The 27,956-nt window shown below is 43.9% G+C and overlaps 1 protein-coding gene across 1 annotated transcript in view; it reads left to right on the top strand.

Moving 5' to 3' along the window:
- The window catches only part of mecom (MDS1 and EVI1 complex locus), a 135,510-nt gene that overhangs the window by 80,447 nt on the left and 27,107 nt on the right, over positions 1–27,956 (top strand). The gene's annotated exons all lie outside the window — the stretch shown is intronic.

Here is a 27,956-nt window from a genome sequence, read left to right as displayed (position 1 = left end):
AGTGTGTGACTAGCACGCTGAACCAATAAAACTGAAAATCTGTGGAGTAAAACACTTTTGTTCTCTGGTTACACCCCCCATGGTTTTCTGCTGCTTGCTGGAATTCCCACCTCTGCACCCCGAGGTCCACCTAGATTTCCCGCAATGCATCGCTTGGGGGGACAAATTTCACCCTGAGACTTTGTCGTGGTAAAAAACAAGAGAGGGAAGAAGAGGAGAAAAGCAGTCAGGAGTGAAAGAGGAAGCAAAGGAGGCGAGACAGAAGGAGAAAGGATGAGATTGAGGCTAGGGGAGTTTTTCAAGGTGTTGGCACAACTCACGTTCTGGCAAAGTGGGACTGAAGGTCACAGGGCAAGTACATTGAAATGGGTGGATGACGAGGAAGGAGGGGGGAGATGGGGCAGCTTGACGAAACTTTGGGCAAATCTGACTCCCAGATGTCACCTTTCCAACACACACACACACACACACACACACACACACACACACACACACACACACACACACACACACACACACACACACACACACACAAAATCCCATTCAATCCCCAAAAGCCTCAAAGGTGAGTCAGAGCCTGCAGAAGTGTCTGTGTGTAAAACAGCACCATGTGCACATGCATGCAGTGTATGTGTGTGGCAAGTGTGCATCTGAAATGCCTCAGGGGTTGTTGGCCTTGTTTAATGCAGCCTCATGGCTACAGAAGCTCAGTGTGTGTGTGTGTGTGTGTGTGTGTGTGTGTGTGTGTGTGTGTGTGTGTGTGTGTGTGTTTTGGAGGGAGAGTTTAGTGGTATTGTGGATGGAGGATATTAAGAGAAAAGAGGGGAGGGTGCAGAGGGGCATATTTCACAGAGGCACCCCTGCTGAGTGCTGTGTACCCACATTGTTATGAGTGCACAGATCTTTAGGCCTGTAAAAATACCAGGGCTCCACTCAGCAGCAGCTTACAAAGGAGAGCCCTTGCGCTTTGTTACTCTCTCTCAAAAACGCCAAATGACATCAACCTCCCTTCCTTCTCTCTCCCTCACTCTCTCTTTAATTCCCCCCCCCCTCTCTCCCCTCCTCTCCCCACACGTCTCCCTTCCCTCTTTCACCCTCTCGCTGTCTCTTTTAAAGTGTGTGTAATGGTGTTGTAATTTCTCTGTCTGTCTATGCTCCGGGAGGCCCAATGCAGCCAGATGACTGTGCTCTGACTAAAGTTTCACAACATGTAATTAGGGCCTAAGTAGCAAGGTCAGTGCTGCCTGGCCCTGCGGCCGGCCCTCTCACCCCTCCTGCCCCGACCCGCTGCAGCTCTATCTCTCTATCAATCTTTACTTTTCCATTCACTTTTTAATTACGTCCCCCCCCCATACACACACGCACTTCTCTGCTCCTTCTCCTTTTCTGTCCCTGCCTATCTTTTCCTCCTTCCTTCCTCTCCCTTCTTCTTCCCCTTAAATGAGGCACCCCACTCCAGCTGTTTCACATATCCACACCATCTCATTTAGATAAAGCCTGCCATCTTCCAAAAGAGAATGGAAATGATGTGACTGCCTCTTTATAGAAACTTTTTAATTTAATTGTAGTTTCTTCTCTTATAAATGGTTAATTGAAATGCCGGAGGGTAGCCTGACTCGAAAGTCAATAAAAAGTCCTCAGAATAGAAGTTTATGGGGGTTGTCTATGTACATAATTAAACCCTGCCGGCGCTTTAGAGGAAAAAAAAAAAAAGAAATCTGTAAAATAAATGTCTATGCAAGACCAGCGTGCTGAGAGAGGGGATCGAGAGAGACAGAGGGAGACAGATAAAGAGGGAACGAGAGACAGAGGCTATTAGGACAGTGGAGCACACAAATCAGTGGCCTTACCGACACCTCTGGGATGCCTTCACGGTGGCTGACAAGAGCAATACGCCACAGCGCTCTGCCTCCCCGAAAAAACAACAAGGAAGGCAGGAGAAAGCATCCATTGACGTTTTTTTTTTTAAAGCCAAGACAGCTTCGAGAGCCTTTTCTTGAGGTTGTAAATTCTCGAAGTGGTTAGTTAGTTCAACTTTTACCAAGATACGCTGCAATGTATAAGAGCAAGTGCAAAAAAAAAAAAAAAAAAAAAAAAAATTGCACCCCAGCATGCAGTAATTTGTGTCTGACTTGTCTCTGAAAGTATGCACATTTCTGGATCCCCGAGGTTAATTGGTCAAAACAGTGCGTACTGCATATAGGCAGTGGGGTGCAGAGACATGGTTTAGGGTTACACACACATACACATGCAAAAACACAACTTACATTTTAATGGTTACAGCATACTTCAGGGAACAAGAGAATCCATTAAGACACTGCTGGTCTGCTGGTCTGACGCAGGGAGGTCCTGACGATCACAACTCTGTTTTGCGTGCACTCGCAACCCCATATTTCATTCCACATGGGGTTTTATGACTTTTTTTTGTGTGTCACTTTTAATGACATGCATATATCCACCACATGTGTTTTATAGCTGCACATCTCTCTTTTTCTTTAATGTCACTGTCGCTCATGTGTGTTTGAATGCATGGCAGCGCACCACGTGCCGTTTTTGGATGTCCATGTGTATATATGGGTGGTTAGTGTTTCATGTATGGTCTCCTCACACATCTGTTTGCCTGTGCGTGTGTGTCTATTGGCCAAAGAGGTGGCCCAGGTTCTCCTGACTGATGATAAATGACAGCGCCAGGAGCAGATAACCCTCCAGGAGTTTTCGCTCTGGAGAACAGCGGTGGAGAACATTCTGAAACTCCCCGCTGACCTGACACACACTGCAGCCTCTGTCCTGTTTGTTTTCTCTGCCTGGCTCTCTCTCTCTCTCTCTCCTTCTTTCCTTCTCTCCTTCTCTCTTTCTAACATCTTCGCAACTGCTCCCTTTTCCCCTCACCCCATCTCTCTCTCTCTCTCTCTCTCTCTCTCTGCTCTGGTCAGTGATAGAGGAAGGGCCCAGAGCGACCTGCTCACCGTGGGCAGTACACCGTTCTTGGCGCCAGCCAGTCGCAGGAGCCCCCCCACCCCTCGCTGGAGATTCGGGAGGGGTCGCTTCTGCTGCTTCCCTTTCGCCAGTATCTTCTACAGAGTGGAGAGGGAAAACCTAAAAAGAGGGGTTGATCTGTTATCAGGTAGCAGTGGCCTGGGTCATGCCAGAGCTTCCGTCATCCAGCTGTACATTGGGCTCTTTGTTCACAGATGTGCCATTTGTGTGTGTGTGTGTGTGTGTGTGTGTGTGTGTGTGTGTGTGTGTGTGTGTGTGTGTGTGTGTGTGTGTGTGTGTGGTTACAGTAGATCTGTGTTTTTTCTTAGAGCGTGTGGGCGGACAAGTTGACACACACACAGTAGCCTGAAGCAGGAGACCAAAGAACAATCTCATCGCTTCTTAAATCAGATCCTTAAATGTATTTATTGGGGCATGAGGAGGAGTGTGGAGGGCTGCAGGTCAGGTTATAATGGGGCTGAGGAGAGGGAGATGGTTGGGAGGAGGAGGAGGAGGAGGAGAAGGAAGAAGAAGAAGAAGAAGAAGAAGAGGAGGAGGTGGGCTGCTTTTACAGCCGGGCAGCAGCAGCAGGCTCTGTTTAATATGAAGTAAAGAACAGATCCAACTGCGTCATTAACTCTCAATTACAGCCATGAGGCTAGCAGGCCGACCTGAGCTAGCGTGTGCGTGTGTGTGCGTGTGCGTGTGTGTGTGTGTGTGTGTGTGTGTGTGTGTGTGTGCGCGCGCGTGTGTGTGTGTGTGTGTGTGTGTCGCACTCAAATGCACCATGATGGAGAACATACTGTCTTGCTCGGTGTAAAATCGGGACTTAATACACGCAGACATAGCGGGTATGTTGAGTTCTGTGTTTGTTCACAGTAAATATGCATCAAGTTTGTTGGTTTAAGTGGATCAGTTCTTCTAAAATACATTTCAAATTATGATGACATATGATTGAATGCACTCCTGCAGTTGGTTGTTTATATAAATTATCAAATGAGAGAAGCAAATTCTTTGTAAAGTATTCTGCACTACTTTGAATCCTCCTTGTTGACATGCAGTGCCGTATATCCTGAGGCTATTTACTCACACTTAAACATACAGCATACCCTTCCATCAGCATTAATTAGAAAATATATATTTTCCTGTCATTTTCCAGAATCACCGATAAATCTAACCCGTTGATTAAGAGTCACAACAGTTTTAACGTTGCTCTTAAGCTCTGCTACTGTCAGCCAGGCTACTGGCTGAGGACAGAAGTCATAGGAAGTGCTGAGTGTATGAGGAGACAATTGTAAAATCTATAAATCTGAGACAGCCTGAATAAAGTGGAAATGGATTTCCCACACGCAATAAAGGCAAATGCGAGAGAGGGAGAAAACACAGCTGTAACCTGTTAGGATCATTTCGCTTAATTAAATGCTTCTATTAAAACAAAAAGCAGATTATGTTTCCTCGGAACGCCGTCGTTTAAAAAGTTACAGCAGAAACACTCACACTTAACTACTCATCTCTCTCTATATGTGTCTGAGTGTTTCTCAGCCCTCCCTTTCTTGTAGATGAGCAAACGTTATAAAACTAGTTGATCCAGATGAGGCCCATTGCCCACATGGGACTGAGATATGTGTGTGTGTGTGTGTGTGTGTGTGTGTGTGTGTGTGTGTGTGTGTGTGTGTGTGTGTGTGTGTGTGTGTGTGTGTTTGGTTTTATATAGAGACTTTTTCCACATTGCAATAAACTCAATGACAGCATGTCCAGATCTAGAGACACAAACAGACACCAGTGAGAGTTAGTTTCTCATTTATCAGAGAAGCACTGGACAGCCTCAGTTTAGATTTTGACTACATGATTTTACAGTTGTCGTTGTTGTTGTTTTCTTAAAGCTGAATACCGACAGGTTCATGCACAGACAGACAAGCAGATCCTACAAATAGACAAAATGACAGGAAACATGACGGCACAGATAAACAAGATAAATGTGCAGACGGACCAAATTTGTTGGGGTTTAAAAACTGTTGCTCGTCAAGGTTATTTTGGGATTATCTTTGCATCTACTGTAAACCATCTAATTCAGTCAAGACTAGATGAATACACGACAAAGTGGATTTTAAAAGTCCGTCCTGAACTGTCTGGTCTCTGGGATGCCACAATGACAGTCTTGTTTTATTGGTTTTCTTTGAGGACATTCACATTCGGACTGGCTCCCTGTCAGTGTTTTGGGTTACATGGAGTTCTTCTTGGCACCCAGACGAGAGGTTGGACCTGACTCACATTATGCTCTCCTCTGGCGTGCCAGGAAGGGTTACAACGGCAGGCAGTTTTGGGCTTGGCAGAGCGCAGCTTGGCTTGGCGCTGCTCAGATTGGCGTTTCCATCAATACAGAATTTTAATGAATGGCAGCTACAATCACAGCGCTCATCAGCGGCTGCAGTGATGATGAACTTTGAGCAGATGCAAACAACTGAAAAACTGATAACTAATATAGTTTCATGCTGATTCAGAGATGAAGAAGCAGAGGAAGAAGACCTGAGGATAATATAATGCACAAACAGAATTTGATGAACGTAAATCACAAGTTATTGAAAATGCGTCTCTTAAACCCAGTGAACTCTACTACAGCAGCTGTCGTGACCATTATCAGTTAGTGACAATGGACGCTCTCTCAGTACAATGACTGAAGTATTCAGTGTCTCATATTCTCATTTTCACACTGTCCCTATATTCCCGCTATTGTAGCGCTCCCCTGTCCCATCCTCTCATCCTCCCACTGTGTGTGTGTGTGTGAAGAAGCTTGTGCCCCTGCTGGGCCAGGGTGCAGGATGCCAGGCTGAAAGGCCCCAGGGAAGAACGCTTTTTGAACCCCTCTTGTCCCCCTGGTTTGATGCAGTGCATCTCTCTGTTGTTGGGCTCTTTGTCAGGCACCACAGGGGGTCCATTACTTCAGACCCTTGCAACGACAATGTTTGAGCCTCCCACACTCCTTAAAATCCCCTCATCCTCTGAGGGCTGCTATCCTCTCCTGTCCATGGATGAGTTTCCCCAAGTATTCTAAGATCAGAGACAACTGGCATGCATCCTTGTATTCATCCATATCACAGCAGGGATAAGAGAGGGAGAACGAGTGGCGGCCAGGTGATTCACTCCCCTTGAACTTCAAATGAGTGCAATCCAGTCACAGTTAAAGTGGGCATCCTATTCAAATGAACTGGAGATGAATAAACCCTTCTTAAATTCTGTCAATTTTACAATTTTACTCTTACAGGAAGAAATCTCGCTTCCCCTCTTCACATTTTTCAGCTTTGCTCTTACAGGAACCCAGTTGTGACAGAAAAAAAAATATACATCTGGCCATCACTTTATAACTCTGGATTTCTAAATGATAGCATTAAATGTTGATTGATCCCACATCTATTCTGAACAGGACAGCTGCTCAGGAGCAGTTTGCCTGCCTGAGGCCATGTGTGTGAAGGTTTCAGAGGGACTGCGCAGGCCTGAAAACCAGGGCAGCAGTAGAGTGGGCTGCTGTGCGGGGCTCCTCTCGGGGTATGTACTGGGGGGGGATCTGACTGTTTGGATTGGTGATTTAGGATGTTCACTGGGTCAGAGGGCACAATTATACACAGAGGCCGGGGTCACCTATGGATTGCCTTTCTGACAACTCCTCTCAGATTACCCACGATGCCAGGCCCCCACCCGCTCTCTCAATCACATCAGAGACCCACAGTACCAATCTCATGATCTGATCGGGATATTAATATCCCCAAACCTCAGCAGAATGGTGTCATCTTAAAGAATTATATGCAGCATTAGTTATCCAGTGGGATTGTGTAGCCTAACTTCTAAAACCAAAGGTCATTTGTACACAACAGCTGACGAATAATAACAAATTTGAGCTCAAGGGCCTTGAATAACACACGAGACTATAATAAATGTATGCCACTCGTTACAACAGCTCACAGAACCACCATCCCATTTCCATGTCCTTATCAACCACATGTAAACAGAAATGCTTTAAAATGTTCATACAAAATGTATGTTCTTATATCACTTCCTCAGCAATCACTTGATTTACATCGCTTACATTTTACAATTCGGATTTAAATAAAATATTTTATAATGGTGATGGAAACACATGAATAGGGGTTGAAAAAGAACATGGCAAATTGTACAAACAAAGTTGCAACATTTTGGGAAAGTTTAAGTGTTGTTGTGGGTTCTGCACTGTGAATGACGTTTATTCACTGGGCAGTCTGTCCATACTGTTGTGCAAAGTGTTTTTAAAATTATTACTGGGATGAATTCCCTGCAATATAAGTTGTCACAGAGTATCACAACAGAAAAGACCAGAAGAAAAGTTTGAACCACTCTTCGACCTCAAAAAATGTTTTATGCCATTCCTGGGGAGTTGTGGGTCTTCCCCTGCGTGACCACTGACAGGCCTTTACGGTAAAGAGCTGGAGAGGCTGAAAGGCCGTGTGTGTGCAGGAACACCCTGACTCCCCTGCTCTCCTCGTGTGAATACATTAATTCATTTACCACTTCGAGGTCGCCAAACCCAAATATTTGCCTCTGCACATATTTAATATTTATGATGACGAAAGCAAATATTGCCTGTTGGATTGAGTGACACAGAGAGGTCAAGCTCTGGGCTTGGCCGGAGGGGCCAGGAGGGAATGTTATTGGTGTGTGTGGGGGGGTGTGAATGTGTGTGTGTGTGTGCTCTCATGAGAGAGCCAGTCCACATCATAGGAGCCGTGCACACTGCTCTGTTTGCCCTGAAACACACATGCAAATATGACACGGTTCAGCAAACAATTTACATGAATTTGTGTATTATGGATTCATGAGCTTAAATTTCAACTTGTCTTCTGAGAAGAACAGCTGTGTTGATGAAAGGGTGTTAAAGTGTATATGTGGGTTTACATGAAGGGGGGAGTGTTTTGGGCTTTGGTTATAAGCCTGTAGCCTAGTTTACATGTATTCAGAAATACTGTACATCTGTGTAAGTGCGAGCGTACGCCTTTTCATGTGCTGTGTGAGTGCACGTGTTCCAAGGAGGTGATCCATTAGGGGGGACAGTTTTACGAGCTGGTCTCAGATCTGGATCTGGTCGGATGAGATCCTGTTTCCTTTGGACTGATCTCCCTCACCACTGATTCCGGCTCAAGAGCTGCATGACTAAATGGTGCATACCTAATCTCTTTTGAACTGCAACCCCATAGAAGCAGCCTTAAATTGTAATATCAAGTTTGCTGACAAGCTCTACTTTCAGATTAAGTTGCATATAGCTTTTGTAAATTTAGAGCCCTTTGCTTTAGAGAGAACAAGATGGTTGGAAATAAAGACTCCAGGTGGCTCATATATATATACATATTTACCAATGCATGATGTCTTCGAATTCTTTATAGATAAGCACATACATGCAATCATCTGTGCAAAAAGTATGTGATGTTAAATCAACGTCGACACATACAACAAGCTTGTTGACGTCTGCATCCCACCCACCATTCAAGAAACCTCACCGTGACCTCAGAGATGCAGAGGGTTTGAGGAAGCAAACTCAGGAGATCTCTTATGCACACAGATCGCCTCTTCACCTCTTTACCCCTATCTCCCCACAGTTCTGCCTTTTATCCTTCCTTTCATATGAGCTATCTTTCTTTTTGCCCTTCCTCCTTTCACCTCTGATAAGTTATTGTGCAAGTTTGTGGAATGTACACAGGCCAAGGAATTCAATGAAGTGTCATTGTTCTGTTTTTTGAAAGGCACTCTGCTCTCTTTCTTCTTCTCCTTCGGATATGAGTGAGGGAAGAAAGGGCCTTCATGGCAGAATGATAAGAGTCTTTCAGCGAAAAAGACACAAAAAGATGAGGAAAGAAAGGAAGAAAATCCTGAGACAATGTTGGACAGAGATTCACCTGCAGTTCACACCACCAAGGAGAGATATAGACTTAGTGACCTAGTCAAGGGGAAAGCAGGTGTGAGGTTTCGCCAAAATTATGTTTGTGTGAGAAAGAAAGAGAGAACTAATGCTTTTTTATTTTTTTTATTTGAGTCTGTTAGCGATAATTACAACACACTTACCTCACTTGTGTGCAATTTCACCGCAAATATAAAACTCTTGTATGACAAAATCGAAGGAAAAAACAGGAACAACAGTGCACTTTCCACACACCACTGACAGCAAGTTATTCACAAAGAGGAAAAGTCATCCCAACCGGCCACTTACAGTCTTTCTGCTGCCACTGTGACAACCCAGGGGACCAATAGCAAAGAGTAATGGAAAAAGAGACAGCGAATGACAGAGTCCTGCTGGGACTCCAAGGACTCATCATATTAAAGCCCTTCATGTTAGTAAAGATGGATGGACAGACGAACAAGTATATGGATGGATTGATAGATGAATGGATGAAGTGAAACCTAAAAAAGCGGCAGGCAGACAACAAGGGAGGAGCATGACAGTGTGAAAGAAAACTACACCCTGATCTCTATGCTTCAAAATTAATAAGAACAACTTTGTCTTTGGTAAAATCAGATGTCAAAATGAACTGAGATTAAATAGTTCAGATTGACAAATACAAAATAGATGAAATAACATTAGCAATGTCTGGTATGGGCATTTTAGTAATTAAAGATTGACAAGCAGGAGTTGAAACAAAAAAACAACAAAACACATTTCTTCATTAACTTTTACCACTAGAAGCCTATAATCACTCCTCATCTAAAGATACCTTAGTGTCATCAGCAAACAAGCAAACACTGCTTTTGATGGAGTCATTTACATATATTAGAAAAAGCAAAAGGCCCCATAATTGATCCATGCGGAACTCGGCAGAAAATTGCTCTCTAGCCTTAGGAAACAAGCTTCTGTACCTCAAACAGTTTTCTTATATGTAGATCATTTTTAAACCATGAAGAAATGTGTCTCTATGAAAAGATATAGAATTTTACAGTGTCAAATTCTCCTGATAAATGCACCACCTTCTTGTATCAAAGGCTTTCATTTCGCTGTATTTCAATTGTTTTATACAAAGGCAGCTAAAGTTTCTGAAACCAAACTGATAAGAGTAGAAAATGATGTCGGGTTTAAAGAAATCAAAAGGCTGATTAAAACATCAGACTGCCAGTTTCGGTGGGAACAGCAGATGCATGCCACATTCAGAAGTACATTTAAAAGACACCAAACCTCATGTGCTTCAAAGGACAAAGGTTGATTAAATGCATGGCTTTGGATGTGTCTAGTGGGCAATTCTAAAAAGACAAGTGGTGTTACTTTGTGTAAATTAGTAGAATAAAGTAATTGTTGTGAAGGGGATGAGGTCAATGCCATGTTCATGGTAGTGGAGTGAACCTCCATGACCTCAGTGGGGCAGCTGGCAGCACTCCCTCTCTTCTTTTGTCAGTTCCAACCATTTGATGCCATTGAAACAGAGCAAGGCAGAGAGATTGAGAGAGCAAAGCCGAGTGTTGGTGTGAAGGTGCAGAGCAGCGTGATGCAATGTGAGATAGCAGCTGAGTGAGCTCTCTCGGTGCATGTGTGGAGAAATGACTTAATTCCCTGTAAATTCTCTCACCCTCCTCCTCATCTTCATCCGTCCATCCTTCCATCCAATTCTTTAATGTTTTCCAGAAAGCTTCGGAGCAGCAGGAGGAGGTGGTGGCGGTGGTGATGGTAGCGGGGCGGGGGACTATAGGTGATGTTTTGAAGGCTTTGAGAGTTCCACACCTGTGGGTGTCAGGACAGTTTGTAACCTTATCTCGCGCGCATTGTGTGTCTCCCTTTTCTTTGGCGTTGGGTATGAACAAATTGTGTATTGTGTTTAGGCAGGGGCCAGAAGGATTTTGAAGGAAGGAAGCCAGCGAGTCCAGGCTCTGCACAGCAGTAGCCTGAGACGGGAGATCAGGAGTGATTCCATGTGTAAGACTCCTTCCTTCTCACGGACAGTGCTAATGAAGTGTGTGCACCCTTTGTTCGGCAGGCTCCTCAGACCCGGAAAAGCACTCTCACAGACACTCCAGACATGACCGTATTTTCATAAACAATTTAGGGTTACAGCAAGCGTTTACTGCATTGATACTACGCCAGGAAGTTGTTATTTTTGGTCTTTCGATTGATATTGCACAACGAAAGAGGCAAGAGACTATAGAGGGGATGAACCACAGCACAGGCCATGAAATACATTCTGTCCTGTGACATGGTAAGGACAGATTGGTGTTGTTGTTTTTTTAACCACAAACAACTAGTCTGCCTCTTAAAACTATAAGTTGTACGTTTTTTGTAAGGTAATTTTAAATGTGTCTCAAGTTTCATGCAATTTCTGAATCGTAATATAAATATAAAGCTATACAAGTGAAAACTACTGTGTGGGTACATCTGAGGGATTCGTCTGCATAGAGGTATTGGCGCCCAGATCCACTGTCATGCTCTCTCGTCTCCGCTCTGCTGAATGCAGATGAGGGGGGAAATTAGCCCGTGTGGGAATATCAGAAGAGACAGATACCCGTGTCACCATGTTGCTTAATAGAAAGACTCCTGTTTCCAATTATAGCCGGCTGTAATGATAATGCGATGTGAGCAGCAAGACAATAGTACAACTGCCCGTTTCCCAAGTCCCGGTCTAGTGCCTTAGAAGGAGGGAGGAGGGGAGGAGGTGTTGAGCTGAAGAGTGAAGGAGGGGGCAGGATCAGGGGGGGAAGAGATGACCTGGAGAAGTGGGAGGAGGACAGTGGACGGGAGGGAATAAACGTTTTAGGCTCATCTCGTCCAAAGGATGTTCACACACTGTCATGTGGGAAGAGGGAGGGGTGCAAACCACAATAAAATAAACAGCTGGGTCCAAATGATAGCTTAAAGTATTTATAATGTGCTGTTGCTGTATCTTGTCTGACAGATCGTGGACAGATCACGTCCATAAATCAAGCACCGTCCAGCTGTTGCATTTTGTTTTCTTATTTCAAATGGACTCCGTTAACCTCTACTTCTATTATTACCGCTGCCAAAGTCCTCATCGCGGTGCTCCTCGGGACCGGAGAAGCTACCAAGAAACTTCCAGGACCACAACTTGTGCTCCCTCAACCTATATTACTCCCACCCACACTCTATCTGTCTTGCTCACCCTGGCGTGACCCAAACATGCGGCCAGTGGAGTCAATGTGTTTTCTATGGACATACAGGGAAGGTATGGAGGCTCCAAACCAAACCTCAGCCATGCCAGGCCTATGAGGGAAGGAGGGGCCCCTTTTTGAGGAAGTCATCACAGAGTCCAAATAACAGGGCCATCCCCGCCTGGGGCCCGCTGTCAGGCCAATGATCGATGGTCTCAGTCTCAGATGCCTGCCTCAACTGGCCAGTGGTGAACAAAGAGGGAAATATAGAGACAGAGAAGGGGGTCATCCCTGCCACAGAGGGAATGACAGTCAGCCAGAGAGAAGGATGGAGGGAGGATGAGAACGGAGGAGGGAGGGAGGTAGTGTAAACCCCAGCATGTAGATTGCTAGTCTCTTCTTTGATTCAAAAAACAGACATGTCGTGCTGTTTTATTTCGTTTGTAACATGTCCAGAAATTGCCGGCGTTGAGGCAGCGCTACATTTTAGTGATTGCAGCTCCCACAGCTGTGGCCACAGGAATGCAGCCTGCCCTCCTTGCCTCCTTCCTTTCCTCTCCGTCTCCACGTCTATCTCTCATTCAAGTCATCTCTCGTTTCCTCATCTCAGTGCCTACCCCTCGCTCTCTCACTCTTTCTGTCCTGAGGCGATGACTCTGGCTCTTCTGGGAAATCTCTGATTAACACTGAGGCCTTTTTTTTTTTTTTTTTTTTTTACTAAGATGGCCTTCTTTTCCCTCCTTTTACTCTTCTCTCTCCTCTTTTCTAGCATTCAGCATGCCCCTGAGGTTTAGCAAGCATCAGCCAGACCTCCAGAGGGGGTTCTGCCCAGCTCAGGAGAAGGACCAGAGACAACACCTCTTTTGTACCAAAACGTGTGATGATGATACACATTATTCCCTTTCAGCAGGCCTTTGCCTATTGAACCTACATGTCCGTCCCGTTGTGGCTGTTATGGCTTTGAACCCAGAAGATTTTACTATGCAAATGTAGGTTATTCAAAGGACACAGCCTGCAGAAAGCAGGTTTTGTTTAAATATATTCTGCAGCAAAATGTGTGATGCCTTTCTGTAGTGGACGGATGATTTGGTTTATCATGCAAAAGTATTTTTTCTTAAAAAAAAAAATGTTTTGCATCCAAAAGTTACAGGGCAACATTCCCTGTAAAGAATTTTGAAATGTTTACCTTTACCTTTAGGGTAAAGTGGTTGTTGTAACTTTGGTTCATACAAATAAAATGTACTTGAATTGAAAAGGATGATTTACTTTTAAACAATCAAACCTCAATGGCCAAAATCCCCCTTTAGCTGTCACGCTGTCTGTGAATGAGAGAGAAAAAAAAAAAACGACTGTCAGCCAATGATCTATCCTACTGCTCTGAAAGCAGACAGCTTATTTTTAACGACTTTCACAATAGTCCCTTTTCCTCAACTGTGCTAAATAAAGGTCACAAGAATCAAGACGAACTCCACATGTTTACGATGGGAAATAAGCAGTCTTATTTGGCGATTTGACCAGTTTATAAAGACTTCTAGTAGACAAGTCATGAAGATCATTGATTAAATATATTTTTGGGAGACAGGTGGATGTTGTTGATAATAAGTGAGCTGAGTCGTCTCTGTACAGAAGTGAGAAGCGGGCCATTGTGAGAGCAGAAGAGCTGTGCTGCCTTCAAGGCCCCAACACACAAGCACTTATTGTTGTTGCCCCTCTGCATATAAGTCAAACTAAGCTGACTGAATGTACTTGACCCTTCACCCACTCCCTCTTCTCTCTCCCACTCCTCCACTCGTCCTCTTCTTCACTTCTCTCCGTGTCTGCGTGTGGTCTCTCTTGAAGCACCTGTCTGTTGGATTGTTCCATATCTCAGCTAACATAGAATTGAATGCAGGTTTCACCTACTTGAACCGACTCAGGTGCGTTTTTATCCCCAAGACTCTAGAATTAATTTTGCTATGATTTAGTCCTGTCAGATGGTTACCCAAGTCCTCCCGACGCCCCTCTTCTGATCATGAATACAACCCCTTCTACACCAACACCTGGTCTGTTCCTTGACTCTGCTGGCCTTGGCTGCTTATCCTTATTGAGATGTGAGTATAGGTGAGTAGGAGGCTTTTAAATGTGGCAGGGTTTTGTCTGAAAAACCAGATGCTGAAGGTTTGATTTTACAACTTGCTGTTAACAGGGCTAATTTAAAAGTGTTAAAAGTTTAATTAATATCATCCAGGTCTATTGCACACTACTAAATTTTCCTTAGCTGAATAATCTAAACTAAGCTTATTTCATATTTTTTGGTTGAATTTTGTTAGTGCAGATTACAAAGATAGAAGAAAGCCACAGGGAAGCGTAATAATCTGCACTAACAAAAGAACTACTGGCAGTCAAGCATAACGGAAATGACATTTAATACCCAAAGAGACTGTCAGTTGAAAAAAACCCTAATCACTGGTCAGTGTAAACCACATAATGATAAGTGAATCAATCACCGGTCCTCTTATTCTAGTTTAGACACTCTGAATTGGCACTTTAAGGCCCTCAGTTGTCCTCTGGAGGGGTGACCAGAGCAGACAATAATGGCAGCTGTTTTCCCTCCATGCGCCTGACAAAGATTTCAATCTTCCGTGTCCTGCTCATGCCAGTAACCACGGAGGCTATTTTTACAAAAACTATTATTATTTTTACATACAATGTGTTGCCAAGGCTGCAGTGCAATCACTACACAACAGATTGAGCAAAACTTGGATGAAACATATAGTAGCTGTAATTTTACCAAGATTTGACTAGTGTCTTTCCTACTTCAGCTCACAGCGCTGTTGCTGTGTCAGTTTTTTTGTTTAAGTTCAATGAGTTTGAAGCTGTGTTTGCTCACACCTGTCATGGTAGTTATGTGTGGAGTATGACTACTACGTGTCATTGGGTCTTCTTCGTTCTCTCAAAAGGGCCAGACAGAGATAATTAACAGGCAGGAAATGAGTCAGGTCCCTGTAATAGTGAGGATGATGTTTAGAGGAAATGACCATGGATGACCAACTGAAGAGGAGGGCTGACTGAAACCGGTGCGGGCATGTGTACGTGTTTGTGATCCACTGTGTTGACTGCTGACCATGTAGGGAAAGATGGAAACTTTGCCGTGGAGCCTGTTCCCCTCAGACCTACGATATAATTTAATGTAACAGTGTACGGGGAAGCATGTCGTGATTAAGTCTGAACTTAAGTCTGAAGTGAGTCAGAGAAATATGTGATGCCCACAAGAACCAGTGTGTGCAGCTGAGAGAAATGGGCTGTGCAGTTGTGGCTGAATGATAGATCATACCTGCAATTTGACGACTACACCACTGGGACTGTACATTTTTAAGAAGAGACACTATTGGAGCTGTCCTTTCACCTGAATTGAAAAGTCGGAGTTATTGTCCAAACAACACTGGAACAGTCACATGCTGCACCGCATGTGTTAGAAGGTCTTTACTAGCTAAAAAATGATTATGATGTCACGTCATGACATATTTCACAAGGTTGTTTCTAGGATTTTTCTTGAGGTCTTCATTGTAAAACATACAAGAGAACATTTCTAATATTGTTGTAATCATTCAGTGTACTCTAAGATGATATTTGATTGCTCTTCAGGAACTTGAATTCAGTTTCTCTTTAAGGTACACAGTTGTTTTGCCCTCCATTGCTTTCTGTCTTCCTCCATGCCAGCTGCTTCCATTGTATCCAGCAGCATGGCTGCTGGTGGGCAGCATTAGAGAGCTGAAGGAGGAATGCTGATCAGATGAGATTTGTTGGTAGGTCTGTGCATTCATCAGTTTGTGAGTATGTGTGTTTGTGTTCTTCCTAATGTGAGGCAGATCATTTGGTCTACTGCTTTAAAACAAAAGGGCTCTGGTCCAGTTTACTCCCATGGGGAGGCTACCTTTGGCCTGGAGAGAGGGAGAGAGAGAGCGAATGACACCACGTTGCTTGTTGGGCTCTCCAACGCTCACTCCTCCACACTGCTTTATGGGAGGGTCAAGGTAGTTAACTAGTGGCAGGCGTTCAGATGGGTTCTGCTCTGACTTCAAACAGGGAACATTATGGGCGTGCGCGCTCACAGGATATTGCACTGTAAGGCCACTGAACACGGCTGGGTTAGAGAGAGGAGGCTTTGTATTGAGCCCATTAGAGCCCTAAACCGATACTAATGAAGCCGTTTCCTGGACAAACGGAGTGGCTCAGGGGAAACTGGCTCTAGCTTTTAATAAGGCCCCTCTCCAATCCCGGTTAAGATGCTGGAATTTTTTTATCTGGGTACTGAGTGGGTTACTACTGGTTCCGAGCAGAACCTCCCTTCGGAAAAGTTAATTACACATGATTAATGGAGCGTTTTCCTACCAATGATATCTGTGACAGCACAAAGCTGTCGTAAGGCTTGTCAGGCCCAATTCGAGCTGAATAAGTATTTATGTGATCGCATGTGATGGGCCTCCTCTCACCAGCACCAGCCCTCATCAATCAAGCCCTGCTGCTCGCAGTAGTGGGAAATTGGTCTATCAGCGCGGCTACCCCTCCGCCCCCACTGCCACCACCACCGCCGCCACCTCCCTCCTTCCCCATTCAATCAGGCCTGGGGCTACAATGCTTCTTTAGCTCTTACTTCTGACCAACGCAAGGGTCACGGGGGGGAAAGTGGGAGCCAGAGCTGAGCCCATCCATTACAGCTCTTGTTTCTCTCGGTGGCAGCCGGACGACGGGATTCTATTAAGAGCTCCGTCTATTCAGCACTGAGATTACACCAGGGCCCTCTCTCCGAGCACACCTCACCGCCAGCCCCCAAGCCCTCACCAAAAACCCCTATACCCACCCTAGGGGCCTTATAGCCCTCCCCCCCACCACCACCACCACCTCCGCCAGCCCACCGCAGCTCAGTCGTGCTTCCCCCCTCCCCACCCCGTGCTTTACACTTCCCCCTAGTAGTGTTGTTTTTTTTCCCAATGACCAGAATGACAATAATCACTGAGAGAAAGATAGAAAAAGAGAAAGAGACAGAGAGAAAGGAGAAAAAGCTTGGAGGAGAATGAAAGCAGACACGACGACATGAACCTGCTCCTGGTTGGGATGTGGACAAACACACTGTCTGCCTGTCTGGACAGGGTTTGGCCTAGGAACACTCACCACACGCATACACAGAGGCTTTCAGGGAGTGAACGCACACACACATATCAAAGCCATACTCTCCATCTCAAACAGACATGGGGCTTCAGCACTTGGCTGGGAGGCCGGGACTATCTCCACTGCAGTATAAACACACTTAGAAGGGTAACATCCCCAACACGACTCTGCCGCAGTTACATCGTAAACATCAAACTGCCACCCCTACCGTGTTTAAGAAGCTCGTTTGTCTCCTGCTGGCCTGAAGAGACTCTTCATTTACTTAATATGTGTTAGCACTTGAGAGAGAAGAGAAAGAGAGGGGAGTGCTGCTGGGGTCGCGCCCCCGCTTGAATGGATGAGGGTCTTCCTGTCGAGGAGAAGGAGAGAGACAGCGCTCCTGTCAAACAAACAGAAATTTAATACGTTGCTTTCTATCAGGACGTCCACAGTGTGTACATAATCTCTTGGGCTTCATTATGAATCACCCCTCTAGCTTATAAACAAGTGGAGTGAAGGCATTCGTCAGGGATAGAGAGGTAAAGGTGTGAAGGTGAAATGTTCTCTACTCCCAGCCCGCTGCCGTACTTCTGTGAAGGATGATAGAGGAAGCAAAAAACAAAAAGGTGGAAGAAAGAGAAGACTTGGAAGGACGAAGAAGATCTAGGACTACAGTATCATACAAGGAGACACAAAGGAGGACAGAGAAGTAGAGGAAATAAAGAGAGGGCAGATGTTTGTCCTGGGCAGGGAGAGGGCACTCAGGGTGGGGCTGTGTGCGGTTCACTGTCCCAACGCTCAGTTTGGAGTTGGCAGCCAGCACACGGGTTAACAAGATCGGAATGCTTCTTCGGTGGCAGCGTAATCAGCACCAACTTCCTCTGATTCAGAAACCGTGGGCCTTGCTCTCCGCCTCTTTTGTTTGAGCTGGGCTCCGCTGACAGCACGGAGGAAGCAGCCGTCTGACGGTCAGGGGGAGATGTTGAATGTGCATAAACACTGTATCCAGGGAGGGAGAGCAAAAGAAACAGACAAACTTAAGTGCGACTAACGTGTCTGTGCGTTGACGGGCGCTCGTGCCATCTGTGCACGTAGATGCACACAGTTGCCTGTGTGTCTTGGCGGGTGTTTTGCTCACATTGCCGGCCTCTCCCGGCGGGAAAAACACAAAGTTTGAGTGAAAGAGGTTGTGTGAGGGATACTGTGCACACTAGCTGTGGCAGGCCAGTCATCTCCAGCTGCCCGCCCGACACTTTTGTCTTTGTTAAATGTTGTGTGACAATGAGATTTTCCAAAGTGCCACCAAGATAAAGAAGTGGATTGAGAGAGAGAGAGGGAGAAAGAGGAGGGGGAGACTCTGATAAGAGCCAAGATGGTCTGGTCATAGTCCAGCAGCCCTTCATCACTGCTGCAGCCCTAGATATATCTCCTCTCTGTCTCCGAAGCACTCACATACACACCTTCATCACTTTGTCTTCCTCTCGCCTTCACAAACTAATACACCTACCCAACAACTGCAATCTCTATACACACACACACACACACACACACACACACACACACACACACACACACACACACACACACACACACACACACACACACACACACACAAATACACCTCTATTCCATCACCACGGCTCTAGATCCTCAATCGATCCTCACAGCACCCCGGCCCCCGGCAGACACCTGCAGGTGATTGATCCCCAAATCAGTCCCTCACAACCCCACTGCCATAAAACCATAACAACCCATCATAAAAGCTGATTTATCTTCAGCTAGCGCTGGGCCTCACAGTTAGAATATTAACCCAAAAGTGTATGACACTAGAATGATTGGTTTGGAATTGAATAAACCTGGGGAGTATCGACGAACATATCTGCTGGTTCATATCAAGTCTGACGACTGAAATGTGCCAAGTGAGATTACATACTGAGGACGGGGCCTTCTAGAGACGTACACACATACATGGACAACTTTTGTTGGACTGTTTACATCCTCTTGCTTTTACAAGTCTGCATGCATTTGAACTGGATGATGACACATTATTAACATTTATCGACTTTCAGCAGAATCGCATCTGAAATTTTTGTCAATTACTTGTTACCTGCAACCGCATATTAGCATTTGTTCTCATATCATGCGTCACATCACAATCAGTTTGATTATTTTATATATGATTTAATGACATCTGCTGAAAAATCTCATGTAAAATAATCAAACTTTCACCCACATCATGTTGCGCTAGCGCAACTAGTCCGGCATCATGCAGTTTAGAAAGATGCCAAATGAATATCAAGCAAGAGTTTATTAAAGTATAGCGTTTACTGTAAATGTGAGTAAAACAAAATATGATCAGTGCATCATAGAGTTGTCATGATCATATGACAATGATTTCATTTGGTTTTCTGTTTTGTTGTTTATGTGTTTTCGTGTGTCTGTACATTACTCTATGTGTGTGTTCCCGTAGGAAATTATGCCCAAGCCACAGTTTAATGAGAGCTTTGGGTGAGAGCGATGCCAGAGGCATGTTGTACTGGCAGCAGCATCAGCATGTGCCCTATACTCAGCAGAGCAACAAGCTCCCGGGTTAAATATAATCCCAGCCTAACTCAGGGGCCTCTTTGATGCTACTGAAAGCCAGTGAAGCCTTTAATGGGAGCCACTCCGTGTCCCTGTGTTATGTGTGAGCTGCTCAGCTTTCCTTCATTTCAGGGTTGTTGTAACTGATTTGGTGTTTTCAGAGATAATTCTGACTTTAATCATGTCCACATCCACTGAGCTGCTGACCTGCGCTGGCTACCAGATTTGTGTGTGTGTGTGTGTGTGTGTGTGTGTGTGTGTGTGTGTGTGCATGTGTGTGTGTGTGTGTGTGTGTGTGTGTGTGTGTGTGTGTGTGTGTGTGTGTGTGGAGGGTTTCCATATGTCATGACGGACACACTGAACAAACTTTCACCATCTGCTTCCAGAAGAGCATATTCTCACTTTCTCACATTGCAGTTGTGACCACTTGTAAATTATATAAATAGCCATTAGTCCCACTCATGTTTCTTTGTTTTTTTTCTCCATAAAGCAACAATACGAGACTTTTTTTTTTTTTTTTACTGTGAAAAGAAACACCCAAATACACAGAAGGGTCAGCGTATCTGACTGATCAAATGTTATTTTTAAACTTTCTAAGAAATATTAACTAGTTTTCAGTTATTTCTTATTCACACAGGTCAGTTGTAAACATAACACTGTTACTCTTTACCTCCATTCATTCGTGAATATGATATCAGCATTATTTTCCCTGAAATTCTTTTTTTTTCTGTACAGGCACATTTAACTGACATGGCCCCGTTTCCTTCTGTCACAGTAAACAAGCCCAAACGTCTGATATCCACCAACATTAAAATATTAGCCTTCCAATTGGACACGGTCTATGAAAAGCAGATTGTCGCAGTATTACAGCCTGACTTTAAACGTGAGAAGAGAGCTCAGTAAATGTAATGAATGTGTGACACTTGAACATCTGAAGTGCAGTGTTCAGTTCCACACCGCTTTACCTCTCGTACATAAAAAGGTCTTTTAAAGATGATATCTAGGAGCGTTTTAGAGCCAATTTGTTCTCCCTGCGGCAAAAGGCCACATGCTCTAATTACCTCCCCCTTCTCTCCGCTGGGCTGCAGTGGGGTGGAGTAACTTGTTTAAGTTTCCAGTCTGTCCCATGCGTATAGGAGCTGCTGCGTGCCCGCTGAATTTATGCTTCAAAAACGTGACCTTTGGCTCCTGTGCAGCTTTATCGCACCCAATAGCCCACATACAGTGTGGCCCTGTATGCTGAGGCTCCGCGGAGGAAGTGTCTGTGATTACCCAGAGCCTGTACTACTTTCTGTACATCGCTGCCACCCCACATCCCAAACCTCTCCCCCCTTTCCTTTCAAAGGCCCCCAAATTGCTTCGGCCACATTCCAGCCACCGCTCCTCTAAACAGCACACGTCAGGCTTCCTAAACCCAATTATCTTTACATTATCTTATCCTTTTTTTTTTTACATTCATCCTCTCAAATCACATTGACATAGACGTCTTACAGTTCAGTCAGCGTGTCTTGTTACTCTGTCACTCCTGCTGCCTGTGCGGAGTTTACAAGAGACGACATCTCATTTACACTAATATCATATTTATTCCAAAAAAATGACAGATGCCAGTGTATTTAAAGGCCCCGTTTTGTAATCTAGTACTGGCCATTTCTTTTAATTAGTATTTAATTATGTTACTTTGTTATGCAAATATACATTTGTTTGTCTTATGCCCTCTTCCTTATCGGTCTGCAGGTTAGATTAGGAAATGTATTTTAATATTTTAAAAAAAAACCCTATCCCTTCCTCCTCCTCTGAACTGGTGAATAAGATCAGATAATTTATGCCTTCTCGTAAAAAAAAACCCAGGTCAAGCATCATGTCCTGTGATGCCCTGCCTCCGTCCAATATTGACACTTGTCTCTTTAAAATGGATTAAACAAATACACCCTCCCTTGTGAATATAAATTGAATTATTTCATCCCATTGGAAGAACACTCATCTCTAAAAATAAAATGTAGTTTATGATTGAAATAAAGTTTGTTAATATAGACGTGTGAGGAGCTGTCAGAGACAGGCCGCAAAATTTGTCAAGAAATCATCTCTCTCTCTTTCTCTCTCTCTCTCTCTCTCTCTCTCTCTTCTCTCTCTCTCTCTCTCTCTCTCTCTCTCTCTCTCTCTCTCTCTCTCTCTCTCTCTCTCTGTCTCTCTCTCTCTCTCTCTGTGCCGGAATGCTTGGCTGACCCCCGGCAAATGAAAATAATCCAAAGTAATTAGAAGTGAGCTGGTCTGGTCCTGAGAGCCCCCGGGCGGCCGGGTAAACATGGCGGAGGGTCCGGGAGGGGCCAGTGGAAGGGGGGAGGTGGAGGATCGGAGCGGGATGGAGGTGGGGTGCTGACCTTGTCCACATAAAGCAGTGATTTATGAAGTGCAGGGCACAGCAGCAGGGCTTCTGTCTTCTCCCGCAGAACCAAATTACTGAGGTGGAGATTAACACGCCGCTCACAACGGGCCTACTTCCAGACCCAAGGAAATTTTGTATTTACATTTTCTCCTTTCATTTCCTCGACTGTGTTTTAATGGTAATTGGGATATATGCACACCGAATCTATCCTTTAATATATAGCGGCTTAAAGCTGCACACTCATTGTATTGTGCACTAATACTGGTTGATGGATGTGTTAATTAAAGAAAAAGTTGCAGACTGTTGTGCTAACTGAAGGCTAACCGTTCGTTTGAGCTTTAAATGAGTTTTTACCACTTGATTGAATCGCCTCACATTTAAGCAAAATAAAAATGCGCAGGGGGGGCCGTGTGTATACAGAGCCATGATGGAGACTTAATGCAGCCTTTCGCCGGTGTCAATAGGAGGTCCAGCCATGAATGGTGGAACTATTTCATGTGGATTTGGCTGCGATATTTTCTTTCTCTCTCCTCTTTTTTTTTTTTTTTTTTTTCTTTCCGCTCTCCTGGAGGATGTGCTGGAATGCACCACACAGGCCTTCCCAGTGTTTCCATGTGGCCCCTCGGCTGCAGCGGTGCAGCCTCTGCAGCTCGCAGGCTGGAGTCAGTTTGCAACCCACACGGGAATCCCCCCTCTTCTCCAGCCTGTCCCATCTGACTTCACATGGCTCTGGACGGAGCAGCGAAATGCAAATCACTTTTTTTTTTTTTTTAATACCAGACAAATATTGCTGCAAAGTTATTCAAGGGATTATAAAATAATAATAATAATAATTTATTTTTTTTAAAAGAAAGAACATGGCCCATGAAGCTGAACCTCGGATCAAGTAAAATATGAAGCTATTTGATCATAAAAATTCTCTACATTCATGTATGAATTGGTTTTTGCGTGACCGAACTCCTAAAACAAACAAGAAAGCCGCAAGCAAAATAAGCACGAGCCCATTTAAGCAATTGAAGCTCCTTTCAAGAATTTCACAGCACTTTAAAGCCTCAGCACTAACATTATCCGGATGCTGTATGTTTTAAGAGTCCCCTAAATTAGTATGAAATGCGTGTGTAGCATGATAGAGTCGGAACTAACACACCCTGAAGCCTGTTTGGTTTGTAATTTGTTGATAAACAGCTTTTCCACGCCGCTGTTTAGTATGTCAAAAATCATTACGACAAAAAGGCATGGCATAATTCAGATAAAACACATCTATTTCATCTGAGCACATCAGAATAGTGTTTATGGCGGATTGCTCAAACTAAATATAAATTAGAGCGCGCGCCTTTGCAAATCATCCTCGTGGTTTATGAAATGAACAAGGGTTTTGAATTCACGCCCGTCCATCGGTCTGTCCTGCGCGGATTCAGGAGCTTTACAGCCGCTCGTTCAGGTGATTATATATTCACACGCATGCAGCTGAATCTTTCATGTGCCGTCTTGCAATTTGACGCCTTAATGTGGATGTTTTGTGCTGCAGTTCACACGGACGAGAGAGAAATGCCCCCCCCCCCCATCTTAAAATAAGTCGTAAAGCTGACTGATAGAGCAGACTGTTACAAACGGAGATATATATACTGCAGTGTTTTTTTTATCATGAAGTGAAATACACGGCGAAGAAATGAAGGCCACGAACAGAAAATTGATTTTTTTTTTTTCTTCTTTTTTTTTTTTGGTCTTTTGAGTGAGGTCAGTTTTCTCAACCCTGTACCAAAATATCCGCCCTGCTCCAAAACTGCTTGTATCGATTACATCCCTGGAGATAAATAGTGCAACTGCTGATGTCTGACCAGAGTCATAAATAGGCATTTAAGATTATATTTGCACAGTTTTGTTCTGCATGTGATGATATAACGCAATATTTGCTGATAAAAAAATAATATATATATATATATATATATATATATATATATATATATATATCAAGGCTGAGCCCAGTTCACAACAGCAACAAATGGAATCCCATAATAATTGTTTAACTACTGTCATGTGAAACGTTCAGATGCATCAGAAATTGTTAAAAAAAAAAAAAAAAAGTTCAGTTCAGTTGAGCACGCCATCTCCTGACAGGGGAGAGAAGTGCAGCTTTTTCTGCATGTGGCCCGGCATCAGGAGTCCCGCAACCACTGTTACCCCCACTTTACCCCCGGTGATACCACAAAGCCAGGGTGCTTATCCTCCTCTTTTTTTTTTTCTTTTTTTTTTTTCAGACATTTCCTCCTTTTCAGAGAAGGCCTCTCTCCGCTCTCTCTCCCTCTCTCTATCAGGATCCTCGATCAGACCCGGAGAGGCCGTGAAGCAATCACTTTCCCAGATTACTTGTATTTAATACACAATGCATCATAAAACAAATCCCTCATCCTGACAGGAAGAAAATAGAACAGCTCATTCGACTTGAGCTTTCCCAATTTATGGCTAAATTAAAAAGGGTTCCAACAATGGACAAGTCGAGGAGAGGCAGGAAATCAATGACCGGGCGGACCGGGGTCTCTCCTCGGTTCTCAAGGAGCGCGAGACGATGGGAATCGGTGGCGGGGTCCTGCCTTATTTACACATGATTTTTCCTGTCCTTCCTGCACATTTGCTCCGCGATTTCGTAAAACAATGGGCATTATCTGGGATGGAAGGTCAGTGTCACAGTGCGAGGAGTTATCCATCATCATCTGCTCTCATCAGCCAAAACCCTGTCCTCTCTGGCTTTATACGCCGCCTAATAAAGTCCGCTCACTGACAACAAGGACGTTTCTTTATTATTCTATACCCTCGTCTCGTTTTGTTCACAGCATCAGATCCAGCTTTGAACTTTAAATGAGATACTGAAGAAATAAAATGCCCCGTCAGTTTTGTGTCCTCTGTTTATGGGAGCCGGTGGCAAAAGCAGGTGCGCGGAGGCCATGCAAGGGCAGCAAGTAGGTTGTACTAAACACTCCGATAAAACGGGCTTTACTTCTGAGATCGATTCACGCACCATCATCTTAAGCTCTTCAACGATCTTGTTGTCTTTTTATAAAATCACGTTTCAGAATGATCATTTTTAAAGTTGCTTTATTGTGTTCGTATGCGCGAAATTTGAAGGGAACAATTTGGAGGAGAACATACATATACGTACTTTACTTTTTTTTTGGGGGGGGGGGGGTTGTTCAAGTGAGAGAAAGGCAGGTGATTAGGTCAATGTCTCAAAATGTGGCGCGGGGACTTGTAATGGTTCATATGAAGTTTCCTGGAGGTGCTCAGGAGGGACACTTAGCTGTTACAATACTCCCCCCAACGCAAAAATAATTGGTGATGGTTTTTATTAGCGTTCTCGCTTTTCTTAGTGTTGTTCACAGTAAACGTGACTCAAATCTAAATCATAAAGTGGAGACAAAAAAAAATAAAATAAAATAAAATAAAACTTTTCATTTGATATCTTTATGTTATAATGTCATTAAATGGTCCATGCTGGCGGCGGCATGTTGTGAAGAAAGTTTGGGAACACGTGGATAATAATGCACCGCTTTGATGCTTGTGTTGCTTCATTAAAGTGTGCTGCCTTGTGTGTGCAGTTCGTCCCTTCAGAAGCCCCATCCCGACGACCTCTCCCTGACCCCGCTCACCCTCTCCAACCCCGGACCCCTGTCACTTTAAAATTTACTGCGGGGAGAGGAGTCTCTTCCGAACGGGGACAGGGTGCAAAGACAAGTCCCCTGTTTCGAGTCGCCTCTCTCTGGGGTATTGGGATGGACGCGCAGGATCCTTCTTTATGAGACAATGCGTGAATGAGAAACATCACACAAACTGTCCGCCAGGCGCAAAAATAAGAAGGCGATGCCTGAAATCAGCCGCCCCCCCCCCCCCCCACCCCCTCCGAATCTCTCTACTATCATACAGACGACACATCCCGACTGGCTGGGGCGGGGGGGGGGGGGGGGGGAGAGGGGGGGGAGGAAGAGAAAAATGAAAAGTTGAATGGCTACTAGAGGACACCTGGGTGCGTCAGGACAGGAGGGGTGACAAGAGAGGAGCGGACGAGCTAAGCGAAGCGCGCACACAGCGAAAAGTTGGGAGCGAGTTGATGTACCGGAGGGGATTTAGCTCCGAGCCGCGGTGTCTTGTAGGACAGTGGGAAGAGGGTTTTACGGAGTCCGCGCTGTCTCCAAGACAATATAGTGAGAGAGGATTTCCTTTAACCGAGCGAGCGGTGTCTGAGAGACAGTGAAGCGAGCGCGCGCCGGCGAGAAGGCGACTCGTCCCGCCGCTTGGAGACCTGAAGCGACACCGATACCGAAGAAACAGAGAAACACACTGCCGCGTTTAACAATGTCAGACAATCTGGAGAACGCGCCGTAGCAAAAAAACGATTTATTTATTTTTTTTTAGTTTTAGTGTTAATCGAGTTTTGGTCGTTTTCTTTTTTCTTTTTCTTTTTCTATTTTTTTTTTTTTTTTTTTTTTACTGGAGTTTTCATCACTTTTTTCTCAGTGAACCTCGCCGTTATTCTCTCAAGAGGTTTTAGCTGTCGCACGCCGGTGAAAACGAGTTTAAACGGTAAGAGGAATCAGACATGATGGATTCAAAAAAAAAAAAATAAACATTTTGTTTTACGGGGCGATTTACATTCAGGGGAGAAAAAAAAAAAAGTAAAACTCGTGTCTATTGTTCATTCATCGTTTTAAACTTCGTTTGTCGGTTAAATTGTTCATAAAAACTGGAGGTTTGTAGATTCACCATGAGTGCAGACAAAGGGCTTTACTTAAGCTAAATATTTATTCAGTGTCAGGTTATACAAAGGCAGAGAGACAGATTTGTGACCCTGAGAGAGATTCCGTTTTGCATCCCAACAATAAGCTTGTCTTCATAATTCTTATCACTCGCGGTTTCCTGCAATTGATTTGTTTCCCAGTAAAGTTTACAGCTGGCTGCCTAATAAATATTATCCTTTTAAAAAACAACGTCCTATCCTTTACAATTCGTTGAAGAGAAATCCTGTACAAATATGTTGTAAACAATATAAGTCCACTGATCTGATGATTTGCATAATAATGTAGTTCTATGGTATTTGTTAATTTGTTCCTGAGATGTTTACTTTAGAGGTGTTGAAGGAAAGCAACAGAACAGTCCTCTTCCTTTTATTATTTTTATCATTAATATTATTATAGCATATTTAAAATGATTATAGTTTTGTTAATTTATTCGTTAAAACGACATTTTCAGAATCGAAATCAAACGCCAGCTGAAATCAATTTTAATCCAGAATAATTATAGAGACACATTTTAAGATTCGTTTTGTTTGCTGTTTGCTTTGGTTTGTTTTTTATGTAAATCAAAATCATACATCATCAGTCAGAACTGAAACTGAAAATCAGGTTTTAATTGCTGCATTACATATCTGCAGTTTTTTTTTCTTCATATTTTCCAATTTCATTTATTTATTTTTGGAAGGACCTAAAAAAGATTTATTAATTGTTGTTACACAGCATCACAAAAATCATATTAATGTTGCCTGATTCCCATTTTTATTGCTGAAAGACAAATGACATAATTCTTTTAAAATTCCCTTAGGCTTAAAAAAAAAAAATACCATACATACATAATACATAAAAAAAAACAAAAACAATTTAATGTGTTATTTTGTGGTCATAAAAAAATACATACATTTCCTATAAATTACTATTAAAACGATTACTCTGTGTGTGTGTGTGTGTGTGTGTGTGTGTGTGTGTGTGTGTGTGTGTGTGTGTGTGTGTGTGTGCGC

Source organism: Embiotoca jacksoni, unplaced genomic scaffold (genome assembly GCF_022577435.1).
Source record: "Embiotoca jacksoni isolate LCO1_2020_lvr unplaced genomic scaffold, fEmbJac1.0.p SCAF_14, whole genome shotgun sequence".
NCBI lineage: Eukaryota > Metazoa > Chordata > Actinopteri > Embiotocidae > Embiotoca > Embiotoca jacksoni.
The sequence above is the reverse complement of the archived record's forward strand: the minus strand, read 5'-3'. Positions and strand labels throughout refer to the sequence as shown.